General features: G+C 30.4%; 1 protein-coding gene across 2 annotated transcripts in view; it reads left to right on the forward strand.

The window, feature by feature from the left end:
- Nucleotides 1-284: 284 nt before the first annotated feature.
- LOC126736573 (ankyrin repeat domain-containing protein 6) overlaps nt 285-21,384 on the forward strand; it is a 138,249-nt gene continuing 117,149 nt past the window's right edge. For both annotated transcript variants that reach the window (XM_050440975.1, XM_050440994.1), the window contains exon 1: nt 285-738. The gene's annotated coding sequence lies outside the window, so the exon portion shown is untranslated. The remainder of the gene's footprint in view (nt 739-21,384) is intronic.

Here is a 21,384-nt window from a genome sequence, read left to right on the forward strand (position 1 = left end):
CTGTTTTTATATAAAAACATTTTAAATTATTATTTTTTAAATTTTACACTAAACATTCTCAGAAATTCCTACACAAAAGACCATTTCGTGCCTCGCTTGGTGCCTTATTATAGCCAACAATATAAACAGAAAAGGAACGCCGTGTAGCACCGTGATCTTTTCCCCTCTTCTCTACCTCCAGAAAAAAAAAACACTGGAAACGCGAAAAATCGTGGGGGGAAATTCTAAAAATACCCGGGAGTCGGGAACCGAACTTAGTGGTCGCGAATCCCGAATTACCGGTCCAGTCCAAAATCAGCGTCTTAACTCAGCGCTCATTTAATTCATCGTTGAGTGAACATTGAAAACCGCCAACAGTTTAACTCAGCGGGGCATTCACTTGTTATATACACACACACACACATACAAGAGACTTTTTTCCTTTTCTACTTCTACTTCTTCTTCTTCGTTTTCCATCGGGTTCTTCGCGTCCTTCTGGGCTCCCATGTTGACGATGATGATGGTGGTTATTCTTCTTCCATGGGCTGTTGCCTATCGTCAGTTGGTTCGGAACCGTTCGTAAAACACAAGGTGCGTTTGGTACATACGGTTCGTTAATTTTATAACAGTGTGAATAAGGTGTTGTGACCAGAAAAATTGTTAATTTATTATGTGTTGTGATATGTGATAACTGTGATTTTAAGTGGGTGTTTTTAAAGGATTTTATAATGACCAAACGGATGCGAGGAATGTGATAAGGTTTGTAAATTTTTATACGTTGGCCGGATGATTGCATTTTATTTGCATGTTAAAGTGGTTCTTAAATGTTGAAGGGATAAAAAATAAAGTTTTTTGGCTGCTAAACGTGCTTAAAGTAGCTTTCATGGGAAGATTTTTTTAATGTAAAGGATTTATTTAACTTTTATAATCAAGGTGAAAAAATGAATTATAGGGAGGTAAAGACATAGAATGTAGAAGGAGGTACAGAATCACCATATAATAAGATTTTGCCCCTTAGATAATAAATTTCGAGTCATAAAGCCGTCATTTATATGTGCTTGAGTTTCTATAAACATATCAGCGTCAAATCAACAGTATATAATTGAGTGTTATTAGCAAAAGCTTCAACTTTACAATACTTCAAGTATCTTAAAATATCAGACGTATATACGAGAAAAGATAATGGTCCAAAAATCGAGCCTAGTACTATAAGTACTCCAGATAAAATTTGAGATGAACTTGTGTGTTTGTTATCAATAAACTTTTTTTTGTTCTAATATACATTCATGATTCCATTACATTAGGGACTGTGATATTATAACCATAATAATTTAACTTGGCAATGAGTAAGGAATGATTTATCGTATCGAAAATCTTAGTAAAATCGAAAAGAATCAATCTGATATACAAATGTTTGTCCAGGCTACGATAGCATTTTGCAATAAAAATAAAGTTATCATATTATAAGTAAAGTAGTTACACATTTGCGAATAGAAAACTTTTTCGAAATTTTTTGACAGGACCAGAAATATCCTGATTATTAAGTCAATGGGATTATCTACTTTTCCAATCTAGTTTTCCAATCGATATTTTCCATACATCTGGGAAGTAACCAACTTCAAGGTAACAGTTGATAATATGAATGATGTATGTACTTGTCTATGAAGGAACTAAAATATTTAAGCATAAATGGCGATATCTCATTAATATCAGTTGCATTGGATTTTAATTTTTTATAATTTAAATCCACTGTAGTGAATTGAAAAGAAAATAAATCATTAATAAACCTGTGACATTTACAGAAATTACCCTTGCAATGCGATCAAAAATATTTTGAAGAAAAAGAGGCAAAATAGCTAATAGTTTCATCTGGATTAAAGAAGTCCTGTGGTATAATATTATATTTACTTGAGCAAATATTTTAAAGCTCTGCAGGTCTTTCTTAATTTTTTTTTCTTGACCTATTAAATCCAGTAGTTATTTTGCCATTCTTAGCTCATTCAATGTAAAATTTCGCATAATGTCATGAATATAAAGCCCAAGCCCAGCTCAACATTGCTATTAGAAATCTTTAAAATTTTCTCATCCAATTTACTCTTTTATGGAATGATTCCTAAAAGGGTTTTGTCAGTGCATTATTTATCCTGATAAGTACATACCTACTTAATAGATAAACATAAAAACCATTAATATTAAAACAATAAAGCGCTTAAGAATTTATTTATTTATTGCGAACTAACGTGGAAAATTAAATATTTTTTTGCTCTGTAATGTTCGTTAAAATTATTTTTTTTTTATTTAAAGCGTTTAACTAGAAACCTTTAAATGATATAAAATGCTCATATCACATAATGCTTGCATAAAAGATTCTTAAAGGAAATGGGATTTTCATTAATTTTGATAACGACCAAAAACTTCATAGGAGCAACATTAACTGACATAACAAGCAAAATGGGCAGATCCAGGTTCAGGCTTCGAATCCACTTTTTAAATTAGATTCAGGATATCCAGGCAACTGTTAATGTTAGAGCGTAATTGTATTAGTTTTTTGAAGAATTTTTTTTTTTGATTTTGATAATAAAAAAAAATTGATAGGAACAAGAGCAAAGGAATAGGGATATTAGTCAAAAAAGTTTTTTCACTTTTATTTCAGAAACTCTATTTTTTTTTTTTAAATTCTGATATATATTTCGAAAATTTGAAATATATTGCATTGATTTTCACTTTGATTACAGACATTCTATATATTTGTGAAAAAAAATTTAAACTTTTGTTCACAAATTTATCCTCAGTTATATTTTAGACATTTGGAATACATTCAAGATTCTGAAAAAAATTTCTTATAGTGATTCCAGGAATTTGAAACATTTTCCAGCGTTTCTTATTTCTATTTTATAAATTCTTTGCTTCAAAAAAATTCTTATAATCTTTTAATCATTCTTATATTAATTCCAGAAATTTAGAATATATTCCAATGGTTTTAATTTTTATTTCATAATTTCTAAATATTTTCAAAAAACTTTTCATTTTTGTTCTAGGAATTTCAAATATATTTCAATAATTTAAAAAAAAATTGATAATTAGTCCAGTAACTTAAAATATATTCAAGTAATTTTCAATTTTATTCCTGGAATTTAAAATATATTCCAGTAATATGAGTTTTATTCCGAGAGTTTTAAATATTTTTATATATATTTGAGAAATTTGGAATATATTCCAGCGATTTATATTTCTATTTTATAAATTCTTTATTTCAAAACAAATTCTCATAATCTCTTAATCATTTTCATATTAATTCCAGAAATTTAAAATATATTCCATTGATTTTTACTTTCATTCCATAAATTCTGAATATTTTCAAAAAACTTCTCATTTTTATTCCAGGATTTTGGCATAGATTTCAGTTATTTTCATTTTTATTCCTATAATTTAAAATATTTATTTTTAAATTCCCATAATCATTCCGGAAATTTGAAATAAATTCTACTAATCTTTACTTTGATTACAGGACTTTTAAATTAAAAAAAAACATCCTATATATTTTAGAAATTTGGAATATATTGCAGTCATTTGCATGTTTATTCCAGGCATTACAAATATTTTTTAAAAATTTCTTCTTGGCCCTATCATATGTATTTCAGGCATTTGGACTGTACTTAGATGATTATTAATTTAATTAAATTATTCCGGAAATTACTTCCTGTATTCAAAGCATTTGGAATTAAAGGCATTTGGCATATTATTATCATATACTATATAACAAATTGATATCTCATCAAGCAAAATGTCCAGGTTGAAGGTTCAGGTCACTTCTAAACTTCAAGACTAAGATTCAAGATGTCTAGACAACTGTTAATGTTAGAGAGAAATTGTTCTTCTTGAGAGAAAAAGTTTCTTAAAGGAAATTTAATTTTTCTTGACTTTAATAATAACAAAAATAGAGATATCAAGCAAAATATCCAGACTAGTCAGACTTTATTCGTGAGTCACCATGGTGAACGCCAATCCCCAATCCTTCCAAAACTAATAGAAAATAAATAAAAGTAAAAACGGCCTAAAAAAATTTTTGTAGAACTAAAATGATTAAAAGAAATCAAAAAACAATAAGGAAAACTCCAGTAAAATAGTCACCAAGTATTTTTTATTGTATAAAATTCATAAATCTTGGGTTTTTCTTAATTTTAAAAATTAATAGGAAACTTCTAAAAAATATGGAATATGTAAAATCCTAGCACAAACAAATTAAAATCAAATTGATTATTAGTAGGTAAAAAAAGAATTAAAAGGGAAAAGAATTAAAAAAAAACAGAGTTACTAATTTGTTTCTCAGAATGTTTGAAATTTTCTGTTTTTCTTCAACCCAAATAAAAAAATCAAACAAATGCAAAGAAACATAAACTATTTAAAGAAAAAGCTTATGGAACGCCCGAAAAGAGACACAATTTCATATTTCTTTCTTGGATTTTTCCTTAATTTCTTTTCCTAATTCGCATATCGCAAAATGAGTTCAGTAAAAGAAAATCGAATAAAATCCAACTATTATTAAAGAAACCTCAAAGGAAAACCATCCAAAATCTAAAAAAATATATATTTTTTTTTTATTAAAGCCCGCGAGTTTCTGAAAAATTACGAAAACATTATCACAATCTCAAAAACTTAAGGAAAGCAAATATAATTGAAAGAAACGTATTTTCTTAATTTTTTAACGACAATATTTTCCTTAAACCAAGAAAGAAATAAATTTCCTGAAATTTTTGTTTTACTCAGACTCATAAGATATATTGGTTTTACTTCAATTTATGAAAAAAGCAAACATTTAAAACTCCTAGAAGAAAAATATGAAAAATTAGTTTTTGTAAAAAAAAATACTTTTTAATTCTAAATACCGGTTTTATTGGAAATTTAACGAGTCTTCTTTAAGCCAAAAAAACAAACAAAAACTCAAACAGTAGTGAAAAACTTCAAAATGACAGTGAGTTTCTATCATTGCCTTATTTGTCTTTGAGATTTCTTTAAGAACTTTTCGGGTTTCTTTAGTTTACTTAGTTCTATTTATATTTTTGTGGATCCTTTTTTGATTAATTGCTTATAAACCCCAGAAAATTTAACTAAAACTGTTGAGAAAGATCTTAAATAATTCTCTTTGAAAGACGAATAAAGATGTAGGAAAAAAATTGCTGACAAAAACTGATTTTAAGACTTAAATTATTGAGTTTAAACACACATTATAAAATTGTTAAAATAAAACTTTTATCACCTCTTCAACTGCCCTTAAGAAAACCAAAAATTGAGGATTTTTTAATTGAAAAAAGGTAAAGGAAGAAAAAAATCTTCTGTACAAGCCAAATATGCATGTCCTAAGTCTTGCCCAGTTTGCTTGTTTAAAGTTTTCCCGTGTTACGTTTTAAGTTTTGTCGAACATATTTCGTCTTGTAATTTAGGATAGGTACAATTTATTACTTGAAAGAACTCGTCCATTATCTCCAAGAGACCTACGTAACTAGAGAAAAAAAAATGAAAACTCCAAGTCTCAGTCTCAAAATTTTTTTGAAACTGAGACTTGTGGTTTGCAATTTATTACTATTTTATCATATTATCTTTAGTGTTAGCTAGGTTAAGACTTTTTCTTTTTGCTTATTTTTAATTCTTAATTGTGTGACGCAACCTATATGCATGTTATCTATCTTAAGGCATTGAATGGATAAATAAATAAATAAAGGTAGAAAATTAGGAAAATAGAAAAAATAACTGAAAAAGAATGTCTACATATTGATTACAGTAAAAACCAAATAGTACTGAATACATTATTAAATAAACTTCTTCTAAAACTAATTACAAAAAGACGTTGTTATTGACTCTGTCACTGTCCGCCAGACAAGCCAGTTATTTCTTGAAAAGGTTGTACAGCAACCCGTACAATCCGTTTTTACGAGTCCATTAAATGTGTAAATTAATATTACCATACCCATAAGTGTACCATGGTAATTTTTTATTTGCCAAACAATGGCGAGAGCAATATTTTACTTTTATTGTATGTAAATTTGTGTGACTTACACGGGGTGTTCAGAGGAGGCTTGGCAGTGCCGTAGCACTATTTATGAGATCGTTTCGTTTTATCGGTCTTTTAAATTTCAGTTTAGATTGTAAGTGAGATCTATGAAACTAAAACTGTCTGATATTTGTGAGTGATTATATTTAGCCATTTTTTAAGAATTTTTAAACATAAGGAAACTAATACAGGTTTCTTTTTAACACAACAAAAAAAAATCGATTTTTCAGTTATTTCTAAGCATCCAAAAAATTTATTCACTTATTACATTTTAGATATTAAAACTAAAAAAATTAAACTCAATTACATTGCAGAACGATACCTAATTCAAGAGTTCGATAATTATTCTGTATAGTACGTCACAATACGAATCACAGTACATCCTGTTTATTGGCAAATATATAGAGCCAAATCCGAGAGGATTTCTTATATTACTGACTGAAATAAAAAAGCATTAAGTCGATATATGCATCGCTATGATTCAACCATGTTCTAAGCTAAGCAATTTAAATTCATTGCATAGAGTTGCAAAATTATGATGATCTATATAGCCTTTAAAGACCAGGGATTTTAAGAATTTGTTCTGTATGCGTTTAATTTTATCAATGTATATGTATAAAAGAATCCATACAGACGAGGCAAAAATAGCCGAGTTCCAATAAGATAAGTATCAAAATAATAACTAATTTTATATCAGATACCCAAATATTATCATCCAGAACACTGATCAGTACTATTAAAGTACCAAAGTCCCATCTAAAGGCACACGTGAATAACAGGTAAAATTTAGTTAAAAAAAAAAATTATACATTTCAATATACAATATTTTTTTTTAATCTTATGTTGGTAAAATAATAATATTAAGTAAAAAGTTAAATTAAACGTATGAACGTGTCAAGACAATTAGTAACTTTCTATCTAATAATAGTAAGAACACTTGCCGAAATTACGAAACTTTTCTATAAAATACTAATAATTTAAAGATGAATGATCAAAAATTTTCATTGTTTAGGAAAATAATTGGCCTTTATAGGGCTGTATTACTTGCAATAAAATTTCTCAAAATATTACGTGAAAGTTCAGGAATTAAATCGATATCAATATTCTAATAAGACGTATCCCACAAATTTCCGAATTTACGTTTTTTACAAAAATGGTTTCAATTCACTGTGTTCCTTCGAATTCTAATATATCGTAAAAATCATTTAACTAGAAATATTTGTTAGGCGCCTTTTCTAATATGTCGTAAATAAAACAGCTGATTTTTTTCTTTCTAATAGGTCGTATACCAGAGTCGCTCCACGGTTTTACTAAGTGAGTGTTGATAGTATATACTTTGTCTATACTTTGTTGCATTATTACAATTAAAAAGGGTATCTTAAGTGTCTATATTTTCAAAATGTCGAAGCTAAGTTACATTGTAATATCTATTATTTTCTTAACGCATTTAAATTTATTTATACTATAAAATTATAGTAACAATATTTGCTTTTTAAATAATTAGGTCATATACGTCGTATTGTAATTCTGAATAACCATGTTGGATACGACATATTTATAAAAATTACTGCTTAATACGACGTAAAGATACCATGTATTTTGTGGCTTAGGTCGTATTAGAGCTATAAATAAATGTATTTGTATGGGTTTATCTGAGCAAAATCTATAAGAATAATTTATAATTTAGGCATTGTAAGCCAAATTATAAATAAAAAAAAAATACTGTGACATCTATAGAAATTGAACGAAAAAGATTTTTTTATTTAGAGTAAAACTGGTTATAGCTATTTATTTTTATATTTTACCTTTAAAGTTTGTTATGGGTAGATATTGTAAGCCTTTTACTTAAACGGACTATTTGTTTTAGATCTCTAATAGAGTAGCAAAGATAATGACAATGGCTTTAAATCAAACCGAAACTATTACTAATGAACCCAAACTCATCAATGACGAAGTAAATATTAACGATATGATGTACAATGTGCCTTACGATTTACAAGTAATTAACGAAGATGACAATAACTTTTTTCAACACCCCTTTGATAATCACAGCGTGAACGTTGATTTTTTGCATTCCGCAGACGTAATCTATGACAGTCTGCTAATAATCGACTTAAATAATACTATTGAAGCACCCCAAACGGATGAAATAGATGAAGATGACCTATCTCTATTGGATTTGATTCCGAATTTATACGATTATCACAAGAAGACGACTTAAATGAAGAACAAAATCAAAATTACCCAGATGAATATAACCCTGATAAATAAAACTCGCATGAACATAACTCAGACGAAGATAACCCAGATGGAGATAATATCCCAGATGAAGATAACTCAGATGAAGATAGCCCAGGTTTAGTACAGTCTGAAGGTAAAATTTAACATCAGTAAAATACTAAAGATGGGAGAAAATTGTTGGGTAGAGGCCCAATAAATCTAAAATTTCCTGACTTAAATGTCGAGGTTTCGACTTCAGTAAAGTCATCCTCAGGACCCCTCGATGGAAACCAGATATAAGTTTTATACTTTAAAGAACATAGTAGTTTTTTCCGAATTTTAAAAAAATAAACATTTTAAATCCGTTTACCATTGTAGTGTCCTAAAGATAACTTCATAAAAGTCGAACGTCGATATTTAAATAAAGAAGCTTTACTTTTATTGGACCCCTATTCAAAAATCTTCTCCTATCTTATTCGATTTTGGGTTGCAAATCCTATTTGAGATCTAAAGACGGGACAGTTAAACATGATACAAAAAGAAATAAAAGAATACTTGGACCTAAATGTATGTCGAGTTTTTGTAAAAAAGCAGCAAATCGTTTCTGCCACCTAATGTCAGAAGAAATCCGACAATCAATTTTTAAAACATTTTGGAATATGTCCTGGGAGCAAAAAAGGTTTTACGTTTTGCACATGACTAGTTACGTTGAAAGAAAAAGAAGTTACACAAAAAATCCATCTAGAAGACAACGTTTCTTTCAGTACTATTTAAAAATTGAGGACGGAAAACACCAAGTGTGCAAGCAAACATTTCTTGGTACGCTAGGTATAAAAGAACGAATGGTTAGGTACTGGGTTAATGAGGGATCAGTGTTTGGAACACAAAATAATCAAGAGGACATAAACAAAAATAAGACTAATAAAAAAAATACATCAGTACATTCAGTTGAACAAAATAAAAAGGTAGAACAGTTGCAGCTATTTTTAGATAGTTTGCCTAAAATTGAAAGTCACTACTGCCGCAAAAAGTCAAACAAATTATATCTAGAGAAAGATTTTAAAGCAAAAAAATCACGTATTTCAACTTTATAAAAACAAATGTCTTTTGAAGATGTGCTGCCCTTGTCAATGAGTACTTTTCTAAAAGAGTGTGACGAAATGAATCTTGCATTGGTTAAGCCTAGAAAGGATCAGTGCGATTTATGCTGTGGATACAAAATGAATCAGATTGACGAAAATGTTTATCAGAATCATATTTTACCAAAAGATCATGCTCGAGAGGAAAAAGACTTCGACAAGAAGAAAGCACAAGATCCGTCTATTTTTTGCTTAATAATGGACGTACAGGCTGTCAAATTATGTCCTCAATTACAAGCAAGCTCCTTGTATTATAAAACAAAATTGCAGATACACAATTTTACCATCTACAACTTGTCAAGCCATGCATGCAAACATTTCCTGTGGAATGAAACAGAAGGGGAACTATGTTGTTCATTTTTTGTAACCTGCATCATCAAACATCTGACATCAGCTTTGGAGACAGACAAAAAACCTATTATTTTATACTCGGACAGTTGCGGTTATCAAAATAAAAATTTCGTTCTGTCCAATGCATTGTCCTTTCTTGCAACAAAATTTAATATTGAGATTGAACAAAAATTTCTTGAGAAGGGTCACACTCAAATAGAGTGTGACTCTTCTCATATCCTTATTGAGAGACGATTGAAGGGAAAAGATATTTTTCTACCTACAGACTACATTAGGATGCCAGAAAAAACCCAATGCCTTTGTAGAAGTTGAATATTTAGACTACTCGTACTTTCTTAATTTTGACAACCCGAACTTGATGAGATATAACTTAATTCGCCCAGGAAAATTAAACAGTCCGTTAAAGGTGGCAGACTTAAGATGTCGAAAATATTTACCTTCGGGGGAAATCTTGTATAAAACTAAATGCGACGACCCGTTTGCAATTTTACCACAAAGACAAAAAGGAATTACCTTGGATGAATACGTACCCAGGCCCTTATACAGTAAAAGGTTAGAAATTTCAAAGAAAAAATGGATGGATTTACAACAGTTAAAAAAGTGATTCAAAAAGACACGCACTACTTTTACGACCTAATAAAATATTACGAAAAAACAGAAGTATCAAACAAGAAGGTAAACAAGTACAAAAAAATAAAAGTTCCACAAAAAAGACTGATAAGGGAACAAAATAGTCATATTAGAGTTCCATTTTGTAAAGATTTGGATTACTTTTTCAATATGTTTTGAATTAATCTTCTGTTTCCTAATTTTTTTCTTTGAAAAAGTTTTGATAAGGAATAAAGTAAATTCGTTTTAAATATAATCGTTGTTCAATTTGTCTTACCCCACAATATTTAGAATTTAGTTATCATGCTAACATGACAACTACAAAGAAATATGTTGTATCCAATAAAGTCATAATATTATAATAAGACGTAACCCACTTATTGCCGTCAATTTAAAAAATTAGTGAAAAAAAAACTCATAATCTAAAACAAATAATAGAAAAAAAAGGTATTAAAAAAACATTTTTTTCTTAAATACTTAAAAAAATATACGGCTTTTTCCTCCTCCTGAAAAATTTGGGTTTTGTGGGATACATCCTATTAGAATATTGGTATCGAAATGTTTGTCTAATAAAATAAAATATAAGCTCTAATAATATTAAAAATGTGTAAACACTATACAAAAATAAAATTCAAACGCGTTAACTTCTCATAAAAGCCGTATTGTACTTTCAAAGGAAGAATTTCTGGTGAAAAGGAATTGGCACATTTAACACTTTTCTCTCGAAACTCCTCTAAATTTGTGGGTCTACTAAATTCGTGTTTGTAAGTGGTCTTCTTAAGACATTCCCAATATTAAAGTCATTTGGGGACAAATCTGGAGATCTAGATGATCTCTAATATCGGCAATATTTATTAAAAATTCTTTTACCATAACCGGATTGTGAGCAGAACAGCTGTTTTGTTAAAAATATATCGATCCCAGGTCTACATCAGGATGGATTTAAATGGCAGGGAGTAATTTTTGAAAGAACGACCAAACGATGTACCATGCAACTAAATAATGCATGTTAGCCATTTTATGATAAGAATAATAGTCAGAATACCTATAGTTATATATCTAAATAGTATTTGTTTCTTTTCTATAAATAACAAATTCGAACCAATTATTATTTTTATTTTTGATGGAATGTTTATCTAAGAGGAATTTTAAGAAATAGGAATTTGATATATATAGAAAAGAAACAAATACCTTTAGATACACTATCGCTCATATGTAGAGCAACTTTTGAAAAACAATAAATAAACATATTTACTGCCAAAATATTTAGGAATTCAGACATATATCAGATTTAGCATTTAACAAATACCATGATCGGAATGTTTTTGTTAAACTTGTGAGACCACAGGCCTTGATGATAATTTTGTTGATTTTTAAGCAATCCATATATAGAGCAACTAGATTTTATTTGAAATTCTGTTCAGTTCCGTTTGTACTCTTTAGATAATCTGTGGTGAATTTAATAATATAAAGACTTAAAATACAAAGGGGTGTACATTTGTCACTGCAAACAAAGGAAAATATTGGATAATAAGGAGAGAAGCAGTCTAAAATAGCAAAAGACTTAAATTTAAATAAATCTATAATATCCATAAGTGTTTCTGATTTTAATAGAACGGGTACTTTGGAAGGAATTAGTGCTTCTCGAGTTAAGCAGCAATTAGGACTTATTTCAATATCGGTAAGCACTATAAAACGAAGATTTAAGGAAGCTGGTTTACATGGCAGAAAGTCTGCAAAGAAGCCGTTTATCTCGAAGAAAAACAGAGAGCCTAGACTTCGATTCGCAAGAGAGCATCTTAACTACACTTACCAAAAATGGAAAACAGTAGTATTTTCAGACGAAAGTCGATTTAAACTACTTAGATCTGATGGTATTTGCTGGGTTAGGAGACCGGTGAATTAAAGATCTAACCCTAAGTATATGAGACCCAGCGTAAAACACGGTGGTGGTGGCTTTATGGTTTGAAATTGTTTTGGCAGGTTTGGTATGGGTCTATTGGTGAAAATCGAAAGTGTTATGGATCGCTTTATACACCAAAACATATTGGAATGTCATATGCTTCCATGGGCAAAAGACAATAGGTGCCTAAGATGGGTTTTTCAACATGACAACGACCCAAAACACACATCAAAATTAGTTAAAAATTGTTTAAGTGTTAATAAACTTGATATTATGCCTTTTCCAGCCCAAAGCCCAGATCTCAACCCCGTTGAGAATTTGTAGGATGAAATTGCTAGGAGAAATCATTAAAAAAATGTATCAAATGTGAACGAATTGCATCAGGAAATTCAAAATATCTGGAAAGCAAGTTCTCTGGACAATATTGATGGAGTATTAAAATCAATGAAAAAAAGATGTGAAGCAGTTATTAGAAATAAAGGATATACCAGATACAAAAATTTAATAATTCAATAATTTAAATTTAAGTTGCTTTACTTTTGACCCATACAATTTAGATATTTTAAGTTTTTATGTATACAAGGTATTGAAAATAAAAGTTGTGATATAAATAAAGTTGTTTTACTATTACATGAAACGTAAGTAGACTTATTTTCAAAAAGGAGATAAAAAAAGAAAAATTCTAGATTTTTTAAAAAGTTCCTCTATATATGAGCGATAGTAATTAGATTCAACAAAAAATGACTTGGTCTGACTGACATCATTTGGTCTCATTTCCTCTAAGTAATAATAGATTTAATAATGAGAAAGAAACAATTAAAACAATTGCTAGGGTCAATAATAGTTGTGACAATAGGATTATTGATAAGCTAATTAAAATATACAAGTTTAAAGTTAATCTTAAAAATTCGTACTACATAACTACATTTTAAAAAGATGAAAATAATCAAACTTTTGTTGCAATACCATTTAATACTCTCTTAACAAAAGGCGTTGAGAGGGTTTTAAGAGATTTAGGTCTAAGAATGGTCTATAAAAGTTTGGCCAAGTTAAGAAATCTTTTAGGAAACCCAAAAGATAAAATGAAGAATAATGAAAAGTCCGTGATCTATTAGATTAATTGTAACGATGGTTATAAGAAGTATATAGTATGGGACAAACAAGAAGATCAATTAATGTTATATTTAAGGAACATGTAGCTAATGTAAAATACGGAAAAGTGAAGTTTGGCTGAACATATCAAAAATTAAAAAACAATTCTTAATAGGAAAGATCCAATACCCTATAACCAATTATGTAGTTTAGTTAGTGTTTCATCATTTTTTAGCCATGCTTCATTGGATTTTTCACTCTATTAGTTACATTTGGTATACAAAACTTGTAAGTGGTTTTAGTTCAGTTTTAATTTATTTCCACAATTGCTAATCTCGTTCGACAATGAAATAAAAGAGTTTATGTAATTTGAATATCACACCAAAGGTAACAATCATAGGACTTTTAAAAATTAGCAAACCAATTAAATATTTTTTTTCTTTTAACTGAACTAAAGAAAATCCAACAAATGAAACAAAATATAAAAAATTTAAGGGCAAAGTGACGAAATTCCAGGAAAAAATTACATTTTCTTGGATTTACTCGAATTTTATTTTGTAAATCGCTTATTGCAAAGTAACAAAATTTCATGAAATTCAAAACAATTTAACATTTACCAAAGAAACCCCTGAAAAAAAATCCTGATTTTTTCCTATTTTAGCATTCAAAAATCTTCTAAAAATAACGAAATAATAAAAATTAAAAAAATCTGCAGAAAATGTATCTTTAACCCAAAAACCTACAGACATAATAATCAGTCTATAAATTCTTTAATAAAATCAAATAAAAAATGATACTTAGTCTAAAAAATTATTTAAATTTATTTCAATTGAATAAAATTAAATTAAAACAAACTCTGCGATAGTAAATTAGCTTTTACGTCTATTTAAATTGGAAATGTCACCCATAAGCTACTTAACACAAATTTATTTTCTAATCATTATTAATCGCTAATGATTGATATGTTTGACATATGAAAACAAAATTATTCCCACCGAAAGGTGATTCCAAACACGACTCTCCATATAATATTTAATTCCATGGGGTATAACGAAGAGATAAAAAAAAAACAAATTTAAAAATGTCTCGTAAATTCGGCTAAATGAAAACATAAATGACTTTAAAGTCGCGTCTTTCGGACTCGTTGCGGTACCGTGAATAAATTTGAATTTACATAAAAGCTAAAACGGGTCTTTTTTAACGTAAAAGAGACATCGTAAGACATGAACACCAATGATATTTGATTTACTGTAGTTTTAAAATAAAGTATTTAATATTGAGCAATAAGGAGGGTGTTTTATTGTATAGTGAAGTCATTTATTAGTAGTTTGGAATATAAATTATATACTTATAAGGCATTATATTGTACGTAATTGAGACAGTAGGTTTCCAGTGAATAATACCATTGAGGTATCTTATTCTGTAATATCTTTGGGTATTTTAAGATACTTATTCATATATTTTTGCGTATTTTCAAAGAGTTTTTAATAAAGTATAATGATAAATAAAAATGATTTTTTGTAATGTTTAAAAAAAAATTATTTTGGTTTTTTTTCTATACAGAGTGTCCCATAAATAATGGAAAATAATTTAACAACAGATACCTTCAAAAAAAAAATAGGTTAAGTTAAATTTTTCTAGTCCGAAAATTAACGACAACCATGATACAAGATAATAAACTGTAATGTATTTTTTTTTTAAATTTTGGCCATAAATTTAGCATTCACTCTTTGTTTTTAACAAAATTTGTGCAATGGGTTTTTTTATATGGCAAATCTTAAAATAAGCCTTTTTTTTTATTGTATATTTTTGTACTTGTTAGTATTGGCATAATTTAATGTTTTATTTCTTCGAATCTCATCGTTTCTAATGTGGTCTCTTTGTCAGTGTCATCGTCTCGAGTCCATACGTTGTAACGGGTAATATGCAAGCCTCGTAGACTTTCCGCTTAAGATTAATTGGGATGCTTTGGGATTTTAAAATGTATCCTAGTCTTCCGAATGCTGCCCAGCTCTTGTTCTCCGGGATATTTCGGCTGTTTGGTTTTGTTTTCTTAGTCTGACAGCGTGGCCCAGGTATATGTATTCCTCGACGTTTTCGAGAGCGTGGCCTTCTATAGTTTTTACTGTTTGTTCGTTGGTCATTATTTTGGTTTTGTTTAGATTCATATTGAGTCCGATTTGTTTTGATGTTTCTTGCAGTTCTTCCAACATATCTTTTAGCTCGTTGATGTCATCACTAATGACAACAATATCATCAGCAAATCGAAGGTGACTTAGTCGAGCTCCATCTACGTTGATACCTTTATTTCCCCATGGCAGCTTTTTAAACGAGCTTTCCAGTGCCATCGTGAAGAGCTTAGGGGATATGGTATCTCCTTGGCGGACCCCCTTTTCTATCTTGATCTTATTTGTTGATGCTTCGTTGATGGTCACTTGTAGTGTTGCATTGTCGTAGATGTGTTTTATAAGTTTGGAGTATCTTGTGTCAATTCTTGCCATGTCCATTGCGTTCAGGACAGCCCATGTCTCGACAGAATCGAACGCCTTCTCGTAATCGACGAACGCCATGTGCAGAGTTATGTTATACTCGGAGCATCTCTATTAGAGTACGGACGGTTTGTAGATGGTCATTTGTACTAAATTCCTTCCTGAATCCTGCTTGCTCGACTGGTTGATAGAAGTCAAGTTTATTTGTCAGCCAGTTGGTCTAAATTTTTGTGAGAAGCTTGTACAAGTGTGAAAGAAGACTGATCGGTCGATAGTTTGCAATATTGGTGTTGTCCCCTTTTTTGAAGATTAAAACAACCTCGGCATTTTGCCAAGATTCCGGTATTTTCTCTTCGCTAATACATTTGTTTAAAAGAAGACAAAGGGCATGCTCAAGCGCTGCTCCTCCCATTTTTAGCATCTCAGCGGTAACGCGGTCTTCTTCAGGTGCTTTCCTATTTTTCATTTGTTTCAGGGCCTTTCTTAGTTCGCTTCGGTTTACTTCTGGTGTATCTTCGGATCCAACATTCCGAATTTCTTGCGATGTTTGGTTTAGGCAGGGTTGATGTATACAAGTCCTTGTAGACGTCTTGAATGACATTTATTACACCTTGTCTATCTGTAACCGTTTCCCCATTTTTATTTTTTATTTTAAAAAGTGTTTTCCTTCCTCCAGACATATTTGACTGTACTCAGGTCAAATTTCATGTTTGAGTTTTTTTCAATAGCTCTTTCTATTAGCTGATTATTATGAGATCTTAGATCTTTTCGACATTCTTTGTTTATTGTTTTACACATCTCCCTGTATTCATTTGAGTCTCTGGCAGTTCTTTTCCTTTGGTCTATTAACTTCAGTGTGTTTGGGCTTAGTTTGAATGGTTTTTTTACTTTGTACTTACAGCAAATTTTCTTTATTGTTACCTGGATATTGCTCGTTATGGTTGTTGATAGCTCGTCCAGTTACATTTTCTTCAGGTGATTTAAGTTGTGCAGTTTGGCTTCTAGAATAGTTTGGTATTCGTCTACCTTTGACATCAATGTTTCAGTGGTTGGATAGTTTCCTTTTTGAACCATCTTTCTCCTTTCAGCTTTAGTGTTTATTAGCAATCTTGTTCGGACCAATCGGTGGTCGCTGCCTGAATCGAAAGAGTTTAAGACAGACACATCTTGGCATATGTCTCGTCTGTTGAAAATTATATAGTCTATTTCGTTTTTTATTCCGTTATGTCCGTCCGGGCTTCTCCAAGTTCACTTTCTCTAGGGGGGTTTTTTGTAAAAGGTGTTCAAACAGTATAGATTTTGGTGTTAAAGGTATTCTAGTAGCATTTCTCCTCTGTCGTTTCGGTTTCCTATACTATATGATCCTATATTTGGTAGATCGTCTTCGTTTTTCCGGCCGATTTTCGCGTTAAAATCTCTTATAATGATTTAAAACTTGGCGTTTTCCGACCTTTGAGCTGTCTCGATGTCTTCATAAAATTGTTCGACTTCTTGGTCTGGAGAGGATCTTGTAGGGGCGTATACTTGGATTACTTGCATGGAGCATCTTTTATTGATCTTTAATATAATGTATAATACTCTGTTTGAAGCAGCCTCCGTTTTAGTGACTAGGTTATATATAGGCTCCACCAATATGTGAGTTTGTGTCAGCGTTCTTCTGATATAATAGGTGTCCACACGTAAGGGTGGTCACACTCTCTTCTTGACGTCTAGTTTCACTTAGGCCAATTATATCTCATTTGATATGCTCTAGTTCGTTTTCCAGGATCTCAAAGTATTCCTTTGATCTCATAGTGCGGGTGTTATACGTAGCAATTTTGATTTTGATCTTTGAAGCGGGGTTGATGTTTGGGTTTATTGAGTTTTTTCCTCCCCCAGAATCCATGAGACTTATCAGTGCGAGATTCTGAGTTTTTCACTCTACTCGCCTGGGGTATATCTGTTTTAGAACTCAACATTGGAAGGGTTTTGGCATTAAAAGGCCACGCTTGCCTAGCGGGTTGGCCAGTTTTGGTTTCAGCTGCCCACTTTGGGTCAGACGCTGTTTTGAGTCGCTCCTCTGGAGTCAGACACCCACACCTGTTTGGTTCGTGGGAGGTATTTGATTTCCCTCCTCCCACCCACATCTAGAAGACATTCCCCTATCCGCCATCTGGGGACGCGCCCTCTAGGGGTTACAGGTTCCCCCGAGGGGGAACGATGAGATTCGAAGAAGGATGTTAGAATGGTAACGGATGTTATGAGAAGAGTAGCCGAACTAAAATGGAGATGGGCAGGTCACGTTGCAAGGCAAGACCCATCTAGATGGACTAACAAAATCATGCAATGGCGCCCAAGAGCCACAAAAAGAAATGCAGGAAGACCACCAAAGCGGTGGCGGGACGACATCCAACAAATAGCAGGGAGAAACTGGCTCCAAACTGCCCTAGATAGACAAACATGGAAAGCACTGGAAGAGGCCTACATTCAGGAGTGGATAGATACAGGCTAGAGAAGAAAGAAAAGAAAGAAAAATAAATGGTTTATTTAAAATACGCATTGTGCAAACATATTTGTTTAAAAAAGTTAATTTCAGAAATGTCGCTACGATTCACCATTCACATGATATTTACATTTAAAGCTTTCAATGCGCTCAAGATAAAATTTTATGTTCCTACTTCAGGTTAAAATATTTGTTCTGGTTAACATGTTGTGGTATGTCATTGTTACTGACAAGATTTATGTTCTTATCAGTTACTTTAAAAAGTGGTTATAGAAATTCAAACTGAAACATTTAGTATCATTATTTATTACCTTTTATTTCGTTCTTATTGTTAGTTTTATTAGAGATTGTTATTTATTGTTACTTCCATTTTACCCACTAGATTTTACCCATTGGATTTTTGCATATACATGGAGTTAATGGTGAAAATATTAACTGCTGCTGAGTCAGTTTGAAATGAGCAATTGTTTTTAAAGATTAGGCGATTTTTCAGTAAAAGAATTTTTAAATTTAAGACAGAGATCATATCAATCATTTACCAGCAAATATTAATTATTTTTATATGAAATTTATCTTTTGTATTTTATTATTCATTCAAGTCTACAAAACAATTTAAATAATTTATGAATGTAATTTTTTTTGTATATTGAAAATTTAAAATTTGTAAATATCTCCAAAAGGGTTAATCGCGGCGAGATTTTTAAAGTGAACCTTTTTTAAGCAAAACTATTTGTATAAATGCATAATTATAAATAAAAAAATAAATTAATAGTAAGCCTAAAAAAGTTTTAAAAAATCTAAATGTTTTTGATGGCGTCCTCTATAACAAAATTTTAATAAAGGCTAAGATTTGCCACATAAAAAATCCATTGTCCAAATCTGTTAAAAACGAAGAATACATATATGCTAACTTTATGGCCAATATTCAAAAAAAATCCATTAAATTTATCATCTTGTATCTTGGTTGTCGTTGACTTTTGGACTAGGAAAATGTAACTTAACCTCATTTGTTTTTTGAAAGCAATCTGCTTTTAAATACTAATCTGTAAATACTAATTCCTACACAAAAGACAAAGTCTGGGACACGAATTATAGTAGCTCTCTCTTCAATACACCTCTCAGGTTTTTCTGGGTTTCAAAAAAGAGATCTATGTTATTATAAAAATTTGATAATCTCATCATTCTACACAGTGGAGATGACTGATAACTGTTAGTATTTCTGAAAGGTAAATTAAAAAGATCACTAAGTACTCTAAGTAATTTAACTGCCGTGATGGCAGTTAAGACTATGCAGATAGCAACATTAAACCTGAACCCCTGCATCAAACATGGACAATCCACTTTATTATTCAACAGTTTATGCAAAAATAAAAGGTCTGAAATTTTTCTTCTGTTGTCAACAGTAAGTATACCAAAATGTTTTCTTATATCATTTAAGTCATTGGTAACAATATTTAAATTATCCCTATAATAAAGACATTTTAAAAATTTGTTCTGCACAGATTCCAATCTATCTTTATAAATTGAGTAAATTGGATTCCAAACAACACACCCAAAATTAAGCTTGCTATAAGCAAATGCATAATACAAAAAAATATAGGATCTAGAGGATTTCAAAATTTTAGCCTGCCTATTAATAAACCCTAACATTTTATACGCACTTAACACTAAGGTATTAATATGTTTATCAAAAAGTAACTTCTCGTCAAAAATGATTCCCAAATCCTTCACATCTTGAGCCCTTTTAAGATCAACATTATTTATATTATAATTAAATTCGATTTTTAATTTATTTTTAGTAAATGAAATAAACTGACATTTTTCAATATTTAAAAAAAGGCAATTGATCCGACAGTATTCAACAAGGCTTTCTATATCCTCTTGCAGGAGCTGGCAGTCTTCGTGTGATTTTATAGGTCTATAAAATTTAAGATCATCTGCATAAAGCAAAAACTCCGAGTGTTTAAAACATTGAAATATATTATTTATAAATATTATGAAAAAAAGGGGGCCCAAATGAGATCCTTGGGGCACCCCCGACGTTACATTAACTATTTCGGAGTTTACGCCGTTTATGCAGACTGTGAACCTTCGATTTGAGAGGTAAGATTCAACCCATTTTAAAAGAAAACCACCCACCCCTACCAAAGCTAGTTTTTTTAGCAAAATTGAAATGTTAATTTTATCGAAGGCCTTGCTGAAGTCCGTGTAGACGCTATCAACCTGAATACGTTTGTCCATATTTTCTTTAAAAATTCAAGATAGGTGAGAAGATTGCTGTCTACAGAACGGTTTGCAAAAAACCCATGTTGTTCAAAAATCAGCTGACCTTTCACCAACTTAAAAAAATATGCATATAAAAGTTTTTCAAATAATTTTGCAAATATACTGAGCTTATTTATTGGACGGTAGTTGGAGATAATATGTTTTTGTCCGTTCTTATATATAGGAATTACATTGGAAACCTTCCACGCATCCGGAAATTGACCTTGTAAAAACGATTGATTATATAATTTATATAAAGGATATGAGAGCCCTCTAGAACAATTTTTGACAAATAATGAAGGTATACCATCAGGGCCTGCACCCTTTTTAGGATGCAGATCATTAATTCCTGCTACAACCTCATCCAGTTGAAATTTAATTAAACCTAGATTATGATGTGTCATGTTACTGTTATGGTGATTATTTGATACACTTGGCGCTACAAAAACTGATTTAAAATACTCTGAGAATAAATCTCTAATTTCTTTTGAGGTGGAAGCTTCAATATTATTATATTTCATAACTGAAGGTAAGCCAGAATTTCACCTCTTAACAGATACAAGTTTCCAGAAAATTTTATTATTTGTTGATATTTCGGCCTCTAAAAAGGATATATAATTGTTAAAATCACGTTTTATTAGCCCCTTAGATCGACTTCTTAAAAGTTTAAATATGTTTAGATCAGATGGGTTTTTATATATTTTCCATTTTTTGTGGAATTTATGTTTTTCCTTAATTACTTTAATAGTAGCTTTTGAAAAATAATGAGGGTAACCACTACTCTGATGGATAAGTGGGACCTTCTC

The sequence above is a fragment of the Anthonomus grandis genome, chromosome 1 (assembly GCF_022605725.1).
Source record: "Anthonomus grandis grandis chromosome 1, icAntGran1.3, whole genome shotgun sequence".
Classification (NCBI taxonomy): domain Eukaryota; kingdom Metazoa; phylum Arthropoda; class Insecta; order Coleoptera; family Curculionidae; genus Anthonomus; species Anthonomus grandis.